This window comes from Nestor notabilis, unplaced genomic scaffold (assembly GCF_000696875.1).
Source record: "Nestor notabilis isolate BGI_N333 unplaced genomic scaffold, ASM69687v1 scaffold2340, whole genome shotgun sequence".
NCBI classification, from domain to species: Eukaryota; Metazoa; Chordata; class Aves; order Psittaciformes; family Psittacidae; genus Nestor; species Nestor notabilis.
In genome coordinates, this window is record NW_009912255.1 from 7,376 (window position 1) to 21,414 (window position 14,039).

Sequence of the window (14,039 nt, forward strand, 5' to 3'; positions counted from 1 at the left end):
TTTTGGGCTTTTTATTTGCTGTAGGTCTTGCTTCTGTGTATATGATGGAAAAGGAAGATACTTCTAGAAGATACTTCAAAACAAAGGATTTATGGTGGCTTAAATTTATGGTGGTGTTTCTGGAGTTGCATCCTAAGGGCAGTGTTGCTATTCTCCATGTTTCAGATTTTAAACTTGCTTCAGAGTCTTGCCACCTATTTGAAAATTGCATAAGCTCAGTTCAGAAAGTTTCTTCATATCTTCAATTTGGCTATTTATGGAAGTTGAAAACATAGTTACCCTCAGTAATGACAAGTCACATGAATAAAAAGAGAGCCCTTTGGCAAAGAAAACATGGTTGCTATTTTGTCATGCTGAGAAGTCCAGCTTCTCATTTCACCTGATGAAATAAAATACCTACTGTTGGTGGAATTGACTTTCAGCTCTCTGCTCTAAGTAAAGAACAGTAAGGAATTTAGGGCTGGCACCTTGTATATCTGCTGGCCAACTGTAGGTGCCAGTAACTGTTTGGATATACCTTTTCCTGCTGTCTTTTATAGATGTGTTCGCTGCATGCCATGGTGTGCCTTGAACTAAGGATTGCTACAGTGCCTGGTATTGCATTGTCTTTAAAGACAGGAAGAATTCAGATTTCAGGGGGTTATAAAAGCAGTAATTTAGCACTTAAGGCAGATTGTTGGAGATGCTGAGAGGTGTGTGTCTCCAGCTGATAACGTGGTTTCCAGAAAATATTCCTGAGCACTACAGCTTTGGCTGCTCTTTGGAAATTGTCAGTGTATAAGCAGACTAAATCATCTCTGTGTGTGTATGTAAAAACAAAAGGTTTAAACATATTTCGTGTTGAAAAGCAATCTTTGTTATCGTCTTAAGATTTGCATTCTTTACAGGCTAATCTGGAAATCAGAATTATCTGTGTGTCAGTCTCTGTATTGGTAAGGAATTACTGTGATCTAGGTAATGTTACAATGGAGTGACGACTGTAACAGTCAGTTGTGAGGTAGCAAGGTTTTGAGGATGGGAGAGGAAAAGAATAATACCACCCAGTAAAAACCCTAAAACCCAACTGCCTCCTAAAATGTTAATGTATCTTGCTTAAGCGTAGGTAAATAGCCATGTGGATAGCATGCCTGTGCTACAAAAACCCACCTATAATAATGCTGTGCATGTCACAGAGGGTAATAAAGTAAACAAGTCTTTTCAGATCTGTCTCTATCAGCTTACGAAGTAGATCAAGTTGTAAACAATAATATTGCTCGTGAAGTCTTTTAGAAGAAATGACTACGCATACCTGGATGTCAGTGTAATAATAGCAAGTGTATCCTTGCTATGACCTTTTGGGGAATAAATTGTGATCTGGATTTGGTGTAGATGAAATGTAAAAACAGAATGGAACGGTGTGTCTTTGGTCTCATTGATTTTATGCACTGGTTCTTTTCTTGATTAATTTATGAGGCTAAAATGTACTGTGTATGATATGTATTCAACAAATGACTGAAAACATTTTTTTTTAAGTGGGCCTATACCTTTCATTTACTGCACTTAGGCCACCAAAGGCAATGATATTAAGCAAAAGCATGGTTTAACAGCAGACTAAGCGGGGACTAAGGGTAAGATTATTCAGTAAATTATTTCATGGTAATGATCACCGTAAATAAGGGACTAGTTTATTCTCAGTGTGATTGTACCGTGCACCATAGCCTAAAGCTAAGATAGAAGGAGTGACTAGAAATACCACTTTATTTCTTTTAGCCTTTTCTAAAGCATTCACAGCTAGGAATTGCATGATGGAAGTGCAGCATAATTACAGTATCAAATTGGAGCAACTGATCATCCTTCTGGCTTTAATGTGTTGCAACACTTTAACTCTTGCTGTGCCTTTAGAATTTGCTAACAAAGATAGCAAATGTGCTACAGTTAGTTGTGGTGTAGAAACGCTTATCAGCTCATTCTGTGCAAGCCTCCAAGCACCTATAATGCATTATTGGTGTCTGATGCAGGATTTGGTTTGTGGTTGCAGTTGTATGCAGAAGTCTCCATCTTCCGCTGAAGCTGGATAGACTTTCCCAAGAGAGAGATTTAGAGGTTATAAATGTTTGGCAGGCAGGGATTTTAATGATCCCATACATGCAAATGCTAGACTGTTGCCTGTGATAGATAGTTCAGTGTTGTTTACCTCATGGACTGAGTTGTTAGTACCTACTGAATGAGGACTTCTGACTTGGGTGCTATGCAGAGATCAAGAATGATACTCATAATAGTTCAAATGCAATATTATGCTTTAATAATTAAATGAAATTTAATAATTTTTTTTACACTTGCAAAGTAAAATCTTGAACACTTTTAGATAAAAAAGTCACACTAAACTTGGTTGCCATTTTTCTTTGAGCAAGCAATTTGTTATTACAATTTCTTTAAATTATTTTGGCATTAATTTTTGTCAGAAATTACTCATTTTTTTTTTTTTTTTGTATTTTACCCCACAGTCTTAAGTTATACTTATGGATCTTGACTTCAGCTAAGTTGTTTTAACCTTTTTTTTTAATAATTCAGTTAATAATTTTCCAGATTTTTTGCTAGTCTTTTTATCATAATATTTAAAGTGTACATTGAGCCTAAATGTTACTACTGTATGTTTAAAATAATGCTAAATAGATTATTAAAAAAACCCACCACAACCACAAGAAACCCATTTAAACTGGGCTATACAAACACAGGAATATATTTCAGTCAGAGTGTTGCCCCATATGTGCTTCATAGATGAAGCCAAACATTCACTACTGAGCTAAGTGTGAAAAACTCACGGGTAGGTACGTCCGTATTTGGGCACTTAGACCAGTGTGTGTTGTCATGCTTTTTCTTCGTGTTTATGTGTTCATAGTACTGTTTTTGAGATGTTTAGTGTTGGTGAAGCTTCATACAGTAAGTACCTTTGACAGTCAGGAGATACGTTTTTAAGTATCATAGGCATTCAGGCTTGAAGTCATTGTCCCAGTTTGTTTCTTCTTGCGGTGCAGGGTTGGTGATGGTCCAGAACAGTTCAAGTAAGCTCCGTTGTTCAGCAGAGAATGGCTACCTAAACAAACCACTCTTTACAGTTAGCCTTCCTTGCTGGGGGTTGTAGGTATTGTACAAACTGAAACGGGTACAGAGTAGGAAGAAGTGAAGCAGTTTGAGGTGTAATTTATCATCAAGGATTAGAAATTAAACATACCTTTTAAGACGACTGTAATCCTTGAAGAGCAACTACTGCTGATGCTTGTTTTTTTGAAATGAAACTTCTAGAAAACTGTGCTTCATATTTAATGAAACTTATAGGGTATTGTGATCATCTGTTTATATACTTTTGAATAACCCATTCTTTTGAGTACAGTGGAGGAGTACAGTATTATAAATTGCTAAAACAGGCAGCAGCAGATCTTCTGTAAGTTTAGACATAACAAAGATATGGAAGGGCCCATAGCTTGTTAAAACAATAATTCATAGACAGTAGTTTTGGTAAGGTATAGATTTGTTAGCAGCTGGAAGTCGGTTGTGGAGTGTTTTATGATGTCCTGCTTAAGTTTGCTAAACCACTTGGCCAGGCAAATTGTTTGAGCTTGTGTGTGATTTAAGTACTTGTCGAGCTCCTGTATGTCTGTTTTTGGGTGGGGGGGTTGTTTTAATTAGCATGGATAACCAGCAGGAACTTTTCAGGGCTCTGATTTCTTCGTGTGTAATCAAGATTTGAACTTCTCCAGCAGTCGCTTAATCAACAGTATCAAAGTACTGTGCTAAGCATCAGGGACAGTACTGAAAGCTGCTGAAAATGTGGATATGCATTCAATGATAGTCTTAGTGTCTTCATTTAATAAAAGATTTTTTTACCACTACACTGCAGTGTATAGTTCTTCAAGATGAGTTATGCAGATAAGGTTATTTCAGCTCTTGGTGCTATTAGTGTATGCTTATTTCTGTTACACTTGGTGCATTCCTGGAAGATCAGAAAGTGCAAATCAAATGTAAGTTACACCATTTGTTTGCAGACACTGTTGATCTTTTATTTGACCCATGAGACTGTAGATTATAGTAACAGTCCTAGTTACTGGTAACCTGGTGTTAATCTTCTTTCGTGCTTGCGTATCTACTCAGTCCTTTTAATTGCATAGTGTTAAGTTTCTGAATTTAGCATCTGTCGAGAGTTGCTTGTGCTTAGTTTAGAAATGGTATTTTTCTTTAAATTGTAAACAAATGTGTGGTATGGAAATAACTTCTAAGGTTTTCCCAGTAACTTTGACCTTCCTGTGCAATGTAGAGGGATGAAATCCCTGTCAAGATGAGAGAAAACTTAAATGTCTTTTAAGCTTCCTCTGACCTTTGCTTCACCCAACTCCGTCACAGTCGTGTATAGAAGACAGACATAACTTGCATATAAGAAACTGTAGAAATCAAGTAATTAAAAATGCAATCATCCTAAATTTATGTTTCTATATATTTAGTGCTGTTACAGCTTGTAAGGAAGATAATGATTAAAAATTAACCTGGTAACTCATGTATGGTTGTTTTGACTTTCTATTGTGACTGCAATTTTGATATATTTCTCTTTTTAAAGAGGCACAAGCAAAAACTTCTCAGGCAGAATCTGAATAGTGAGTGACTTGTTTGGCATTATATTGCCACTGAGTTGGGATAAGCATAGTAATAAAAATAACTTCTCTAGATTTCCTGGAAGATCATTTTCAGCTTGGTAATTTTACTGGATATATATGTCAAAGTATCATAATGTGTTTTTTGTACCATGTGAAAAGATTCCATATGTCTCTGAGGAAGCTTGTCTGTGGACTATAAACAGCATTTTAATACTTACCTCCAGGTTGACTCTGACAGAAGTGGAATGTTTTTGTTTCCTCTAGGGTTTGGTGAGGATTCATGCAGCAATGCCAGCCCTATAGAAAGTCATGTAAGGGGAAGCGGAACAACTTGGGATGTTTCATGATTGTCACGTGTGTAGAAATTTGTGCATGGTGTTAATTGTCATTGTCCCTTTGTCACATGCAGTGCAGGATTCTCAAACTCTGAGCATCTCTGAAATCTAGCAAGGATTTTGTAGTAAGAATCAGTTTATATTCAGCATTATGGTTAGTTTGTTAAAAGCTGTTTAGTGAAAATCTTGACCTAGCCTTAACCCGAAATGTCTGCTGAACATCTTGATTAATTTTTTGATAAATTCTTTGGTCTAAAATTCTGAATGCTGCCTGTCTGTATACTTGTATTTGAGAACATACAAGGTTTAACTCTTTAAAAAAACACCAAACCCAGAACAACTGAACGAACTTGCTGGTGAGAGAAGGAGCAATTGCTGCTCTTATGGTTTCATTTCTTGCATTCTTGCAAAATAAGACCAAGTAAAAATAAAATAGAAGGAACCATGAGTTAATGACTACGTATTTTAAGTGCTTGTTAAGTAATTTACTGTAACACTCAAATGAATTTGAGGTATAAATGTACCTCTTTAATCTATTGAATGAGGTTATTATGTTAAGAATGGATCAGCATATTGCACTGCCAAGTGTTTCTTTAGTAGGCCTAATATCCTAAATTGGGTGAAATGGCAAGTTACTTGTAAATGCTCAGGGACTGGTGCAGGATGTGCATATGCCTGCATGTTCTGTTCTTTCTTTCCAGGTTTGTGAGACTCTTTCCAGTTCCATAATTGCTTGTGAAAAGGAGGAGTTCCCAAGCACATACTTGATTGGAGGGAGAGGTGGGAGGAATGAAAGTGTGAAATGCTTATGATGGTGATTTTGGTTTTCTTCTTTCTTTTCTGGTGGGGAAAGGGATTTTAATTTTTGAAACGGTATGAGGCGTGCGTGTGTTAGAGCCAAGTATATGCAGTTCTTGGCAATACAGCATCTTCTTATTTATGAGCTGGTAGCTAAAAGGCCTGGTTGTGAACTGGGGTTCTGCTTTACTGGCTGCTTTATAACAAAGAGCAGAAAAGACAGTCCTAAAGGACTTGCTATCTGATGTCCATATCATTTATGAATTGATTTTGAGACAGTGATGCTTTAAAGCAGGCGCAGTCTTAAATGTTTTTAGTGGTTTCTGAAAAACTGGAGCAGCAAAGCAAGATAGTTATCCGTCTATTCCTCTAGAGATGTACCCTGTTAATAATGAAGTATACCATCTCTGGAATACTATTGCATTGAAAATTAAGTCACTGTTCTGTAATGAAGGCATGGGTTAATCTCTTTTGTAAGGTTTCACAGGCTCTGCTCTTGGGGTGTGTAGATTCTTACTGCTGCTTGTTTTTGCTGGAGCATGGTGAAATAAATGAGCAGTATTTTTATTTCACTGGAAATTAACATGTAAATGCACGATGATTATTTGCATGAAGATATTTTTCAGCTTCCAGAGAGTACTGTGATCTGTGGAAGGGAGAAAATAAGTAATAACAAGTTACAGCAGGCAGTTGTGGCTAACGGTACTTATCATTAGTTTTTGCATCTGCTTGACCAGAATCCAATATTTGTGAATGTTTAATATGTATATTTACTGTCTAAATACTTAAACTATTTAGAATGTGCTTTTCAGTGCCTGTGAAGTTATTGGATAGCAGTGTTTTCTCTGAAAGTATCACAAACAGTCATCCAAAGAATTCTGTAAAGGATGTTAAAATAGTGTGAGGCATTTGTAGGTAGTTCCAAATAGAGGATTGTCTTGATATTTACTGATGTAAAAATTCTTTAAGAAAGCCGTGCAAACCTCCCTCTTAATACTTTTGAATTGGAGAGGTGTTTAAGGAAGCTTGCCTATTCCAACCTCCGAATATGATAGACTAAACCAGTCTTACTGTTTCAGGAATATCTATATTTTACAAATATATAAAATGTCTTATGTTTATATTGCAAGAAGCAGGGGGGGGAGAAACCCCCAAACATTAGGATATCTTCCTAAGTGATGGATTTTGCATGTTGTGTTAGATGGATGATCAAGTCAGATCAATGCAACCATGCAGTTACCCAAAATCCCAAATAGCCTTTCTTTAGTTCTTCTACTTCAGCTTTAAAAATCCTTTAATTCAGTGAATTTACAGGTACTCTCTAGAATTCCTTTCTCAAAGTTGTTCTTTGAGTCAGATAGCTCTGGAACAGAAGTACTTTGTAGGCACTAGACCTGATGTCTGTGACTTAAGAGAAAGGCTGGTATCTTCTGGTTTAAGCCTATAGCCTTTGTAGATACAGAGTAACCGTCCTATGCTTTCATTTCTGTGATCACTAGGCCAGTCATATAGATTGCATTCATCGAATAATACTGCCATGTAGCTTTGCACAATTTTTGTTCAGCAGTTGCCTGTTTTTCAGCCACTGATTTATGTTTTCTGCTTCTAAGGAAGAGGCAAGATGTAAAAGCAAAGCCCTTTCAGAAATCATGAGGTTGCCAGAAAGATGTGCTTTTTACCTCAGAAATAAAGGTAAAAGAAGTAATTTCCACTGGTAGTTTAATCTGCCTGAAGTGACCACAAAAGAAATGTATCAAACATAATTGCTGGGAAAAGCAGGCTTTTTTCTTTATAAAAGAAGATCTAGCCATGTCTGAATCCTATTTAGTTATAGTGTCTGTCAGTGAATGTGACTAGTTTCTGTGAGATTGTCCTTAAGTGATAAGCAAAGGTTGTTTGTAATCTCAGACTGGTAAGAAACTGTTTGAAATGCAGTATCTGAAAAGAGATTTGCAATTTTTTCTGGTGACGTAAGCAGCTTTTCTTTCCAAGTATATTGATGTTAGTGGGTTGAATTAAGATTGCAGAGGCATGAAATGTGAAAATTAAGACTCTCTTCAGTGCTGGCTTTTCTGAAAACTGAAACTGTATAAAAGTCATGTTTGAAACATGCCAATGAACCCCTAAAATGCCAGGATGGCAGCTGCTTGACTTGGCACCTTGATCTTGAAGGGACATACTTGTGTTAGTTCATCTAATCAAGTAACGGATAACAATAATAGACTGGGCTGCTGAAGAAGGAAGCTGAATAGAGCCCTGTGGAGAACTTGAGAATCCTGAATTATGGTTTGGAACAGTTTATAGTGGAGATTCTGAACCTTTCGCCTTCTGCAGTAAAGGTATTTAGAAACATATATGCTGTTCTTACCATCAATGCAAGTTGTTGGGAAGAGATGGAAGAGTTTCTCTCTGCTCCCTCATGATGGCTTATGGCCAGAGGCCCACTGCCATAGGAAGAAGTGACCAGTAGAGAAGCACCTGACCACCTGGAGTGGGTTTTGCAGAGTGGCTAGTATGACTGAGTGTTGTTGGGGTGCCGTATAGCCTTGGAAGTGACAGTTTCAATTGGTGCTTAACTGTTGAGGGCAGCACCTTCCAGAAATACAAGTAATAGAAGCAACTGGTTGCTGTTAATTGTAGATTTATGAGGTTAACGTGCAAGTAGCATTTTAAGATTTCCTAGTGTGTTTGCTTTTCTTGATGTGAACTGTTTGTGTTGTAGCTTCACCATATTGTTGTTTAAAAAGTTTGTTCTGCTCCTTCCCTGATAATGTTGGCAAAAAGCTGTGCAAGTGTTGCAGGGTTCTGCTGCTTGAATTAATGCATTGTGTTTCTAACCTCAGTATGTGTCTTGCAGTATTCCTGCTTCAGCACTGTGTTGTTTGCGTTTTCCATTTTTCTGGTTTGGCTTGGCATCTGCCATTCTTTGTCTGACAACTGTTGACGAACTGTAAATCCTTTGGTTCAGGAAAACGAGGCTGGCTGTTGGTGAGAAGCAATGAAAGGGTGTAAGAAAAAGGATGGTAATGAGCGATCAACTAAGTTTTTACCTAAGTTTGGGTGCTGCTAGTTGTTCTTGTTATACTGTGGGAAGACTTCTGTCTGTGTAATTTTTCCCTTTGTTTTCCTGGAGAGTCACTCTTTCTTAACCAGAAGCTTTTTGTGTTATAGGATAGGTTTGCTTGCTTCTAGTGTTTGATGCCAGGAGGAAGTAGAGCCAGTGTTAGGGCCAGTGGCTTTCTTTTTCTCTTACTTCACGCATATCTTCAAGTACAGTGAATTGTCTTTATCTGGTCACTTTTGCCTTCCTAGTATTTTCCACTCATACCAGCTGTTACTGTGGTGAATTAATATGTTTGAGTTAGAAATCTGTTGCCAAATGTGCCACAATGGTTGTTTAGTTTTGGTGTGGACAGCAGATAAAAAGCCCAGAATGTCCATTTTGTAAATTAAATGAATACTTTTAACTCAAGCCTTTGAAACCAAAAAGCTAATGAGTGGCCTGCTGTGTTGCTGAAGCCTGTCCTACAACATCTCAGAATTCAGTTGTGGTGGGGTTTTTTTGGTTTTGTTTTTTTCTTTTTTTTTAGTTTTTTTTTAGGTTTGTTTTTTTTTTTGATGACTAAAGATAATCTACAGGGATTAGAAGGAATTCAAAGTAATACCTAAATCAAGAAACAAATCTCTAAAGCTGAATAGTAAACCTACATCAGACTTCCAATTGAGACAATGACTCAGAAGGAGCCTAAAGCTATGATAACATATCCACTTTTTTGTACTTTAAATTATAAATGAGAACTAGTTCAGAATGAGATCTGGACCTTATTTGCCCTCAAATAATTTGGGAACAGGAGGACATGGGTAAAATTGCCTTGGCTAATTTTAAGACAGGTTTTGTCTGTGGAACATACTGCCACAAGATCCTGTGGAGGCCCAGAAATTAGCAACACTTAAAGGGGGAAAAAATGTGTATATGCATGTATGATTATGTAGGAAATAATACAGAATTATAATAGGACATAGAAAACTAAATGCATTTTTTTCTTCAGCTTTTGAGATTACTTCTAGCTAAATCAGGGAAAGCAAGTACATCTTTAAGCTAGATATGCTATAGCTGCTGCTTTCAGCTTTTTTCAGTGACTTCTAGAGTACTTGGTGCTGGCAGCTGTTGAAGTGAGGACGCTGCTCCGTGCCTTCTTCCTCCAAACAGAAATCAACTACAACTTAAAATCTTTTTATTTAACTTTATTGAAGGTAGTATTGAAGTATGAGGGCAGGAGAGGAAACTGAGTCAAATGGAAAAACAGGTACAGAAGGTGGCCATACATACCCTTGGGCATTGCTTGTAGAAATGAGTATGATCGCAGTCGATCCTGTGGTTGCTAAAAGATAGCTGTGATGCAGTGATGTGTTATGACTTTATGGAGTAGCAAAAGTTTAGAGGTATTTGCATCTTTAAAGTGGGGAAAGGTGTAACAACTGTCCTACTCTAGCAAAGCACAGGTCAGAAATTAAGATGTCATGTAAGCAGAAGCAGGATATTTACAGCTTCATTAACAACAAAAACACTTATTCACAATCGTTGTTTTTCAGGAAGCTGTTCTTGTGCTTGAAGAATGTAATGGTCAGCACAGCAATGGCTGGAAACAGCATTTTGGATGCTACAGTACTGGCATTAGAGCCCCATTGGCAAACATCCAGGAGGCCTGTAAAAGAAGAAAAATGCTTTAAATGTTAAAGCTCAAAAGGCAGCTTCTAATGGTTACGCTTTCTAAAATTTATAAATGATATGCCTATTTAACAAAATATTGGAAAGTGAGCTACAAATCTGACCAAGACACACTAGATAGCAACAATTCTTATTGGCAACAACAAAATAATTGTAGGAACACATGTAGGGCAGCTAGCTGTGAAGAATTACTAAAGTTGTATAGAGTATAGTGGTAGCTGCACCAGTGAGGTAAAAAGAAATAAACTTCAGCAGTTGGCTTTTCCTCTTCTCCCTGCTTGTGTATTTTTCAAATGTTTGGTTGTATGTCAGGATATACTGTAGGCCTTCCTAGGCCGGTTCTTCATAACAACTAAATATATTTACATGTTTATGTGATGGAACTGAAGTATGTTGTTTGTCCTTTTGCAGAATACTGCAGGTAGGAGGAGGAGGGATGGCCTTTAGCAGCCTCCTTCCCTGCTTCTGCCAAGAGTCACCCCTGGTAGTTACATCGTGCCTCAGGAGAGGAAAGATGCCTTCTGTTGTGATAATGCCTCTTAGAATGTCTTGTGGATAACTCCATTAGCTGTTGTTAATGAATAAATAGGCAAGTAGCAAGCATTTAAAATTACTAGGTTCTTAATTTTACTGCTGCCTGCAAAGGACTTGGAATAAAAGATATGAAATGCTTCCTGCACTTCCCCTCCCCCCCCCAAAAAAAAAAAAAAAGAGAGAGAACAGGACAGTTCAGCTTGATTCATGCCTGGGTGGGCACATATGCAACCAGGACACTAATAGTTATTGTAAAGAGTGTTACCAGGACTCTCAGATCTGACAGTATTTTCAAAATGCTCCCTCATCACAGTGCTTTAAGTAAGCAACACTGAGGAGGAATTCGACTTTATGCTACTCCTAAGTTCTGGAGCATGTTTTTCAGGACTTGCAGATTTCTGCAGTTGCTGGTGTATCTGATGCTCTGCAGATCAGCAAGCACATCAGAGGTCTCCTTTAGGGTTTAGTGACAAGTAATCTACTTAAAGTATTTTTTCTCACTTTATTTAGAACTTCTAGTTTGTAATATTTTGAAAATAGCTTACGTTGTATTTCTGTTTAAATCCATCCAGCAGCAGAATAGAATGGGCATATTTTGTGCAATCTAGAAATTAATGTTTTGCTTAACAAGTTTTTCCTGTCCAAGACCTGGATGTGATCCCAAAAGAATAACATTATGGGAAGGACTTAAGTCGAAACCTGGAATAAGACAAGCCCCAGGTACCATATCTGCCTGTTTCTCTCCTTATCATATGGCTCTTGGCTGAATATTAGTGTTATATTTGATCTACAGCAAATACAGGAATCTTATTTCAAAAGCTAGAGGAGTCTGCAGGCTTTCCAGGGGTTGTACTTGGTGTTTGGGGAGGATGTTTGATTAGATGTTAAATCAGTGTGAGGTGGATTATACACAAATAATGCAATTATGTTGCAGGTTAGCAGTGGAATGAGTAATAAGTCAGAAATGCAGGAAGCCTGTTGATCTTGTTTTAAACACGAGAAGTTTGGCAAAGGTTACCATTTTTAATTCTTAAATTAATCACAGATACTAAGGCCAATAAATTACTTTTAACATTTTCAAACTATCAAATACAAACTGTCTCATATGTTCCCCATTGGCTGCAGTATCAGGTAGTATTGGAGGGAATTATTATGCTTGGCCTTAAATACAAAATTCAGAAAAGAATGTAATATACTGCAGGTCATCGGACAGCATATGACTAACGTATAAGGCCAGTTAGCAAATGTGGATTTGCTTAGTGTTAGTGTCTTGGCATGAATTTCTATACTTAATCCAATTTTTTATTTCCTGCAACCTGGTTTATGTAGTAAATTCATCTAGGTTTATCTTTGCATTGCCTTGATGAAGCATCTCGAATATGAGATTAGAAAGTGCTGTGTAACACTAAAACAGGATTAGCCAAGTGTTCTGCTTATACTTGACTACTGTTCAGAACTGACTACTTTCTCATGCTGGATGTTTGAAATTTGCATCATGTTGTTGTGTAGGTGATAGTGTAAAATGCTGTGTTCATGAGAACACAAAGGTGATGAATTAATCGTTCAGTTAGTTTTGAGTATCTTGCAGTTCTCTGGGAATGGGCACAACATTGTTGGAAGTGGAATAAAATACCCATAAAGAAATAAAAACCCCATAATTCTTATGGCACATGGTAAGCACTAGCATATCATGCTCATGTATACTAGAAGGGAACAGACATGAGTATCTTACATTCTTGGAAGATAAACTGTGTGCTAAAAATTAGGGAGGAGGATGCAACCACATGTATAAACTACTTATATGTAGCTTTACTCTTTAAGAAAATGTACCTCACCCTATCTAATATAACTTTGTTTATCTCTGTAAAGCGTCCTGTCAGAAAGGAGTCTGAAGAAGTTAGTGACTTCATTGATCTGTGGGTTTTTGGTCCTTTTTTCACTTGATCTGTATCATGGAAAAGACAGCCATTTGTATATTACTGACCAATGCAGGACAGCAGGGCCTTTGAAGATCAGGAGTAGCTTAGCTGCAGGGGAAACTTCCTATGCTCATGAAGGTGGTTAAGTAGCCAAAATACAGGACAAAGAAGGGGTGCTGATAATCAAGACTAAAAGAAGTATGTTCCTGTGAAAGAAATATTCTGGTGAGGAATGTTTATAGACACTTGTGGGTGAGGAGAGGCAGGTAGGAAAATAAATCCAAGTCCACTGACTGTAAATATATCTTCCTCCAGGTATTAGGCTATAGTAGTATGTATTGGTTTAACCCTTTATTTTAAGCCGTTGTATTTGGTATGTTCAAGTGTGTCTGATTAGACTGGCAAGCTACTTTTTCAGAAACATTTTCCATACTGTTACTGACTAGGGCTTTTTTGTTGGTCTTCTAAGCATTTATGTTTTTATCTTCCATATTTATGGTACTGTGCGTGTAAAAATTGTATATGTGTGTGCTGCTTCCTGCATGCAGCAGTATATGCCTGTGATGAACAGTTCAGCAGTGTAAGAGGCTAAACTGAACAACCCACATAATTCTGTAGGACACTGGCTGCTGGGTTGGATAAGTTTATAAATCTAATTAGTCTAATAACTTAATGCCAGCAATTTTAATACGTACCTTTTGCAAAACTTCTGTTATGCAATCTGTGATGATTTCAGTGTGTTTGAAGAATGCAATATTGGTCAATAGGCTGTGGGGCTGGATGGAATGGTGTTGCTGCTGGATGAGGGCTCAAGGTAAGGTGTTCCTGCTACAGTACTTAGTTTTAAGCAATTAATAAGAGAAGTTAAGTGTTGACTCTATTTTGCCTTTGAAAAAAATTGTCACTGCTGATTGTTTTGGAAATGATCATGCTTTTATAATTAGGGGTTTGAGACTAATGGAAGACAGTGATGAGAGGGATTGCCAAATTTCTAGTACTGCTGAGTATTTAGGTACTTTTGTTTGGTTAATTGATGTGGCTTAAATACTTCTTAGAAGTGTATACCAAAATGGTACCAATGTTCTTTTAAGATAAATCA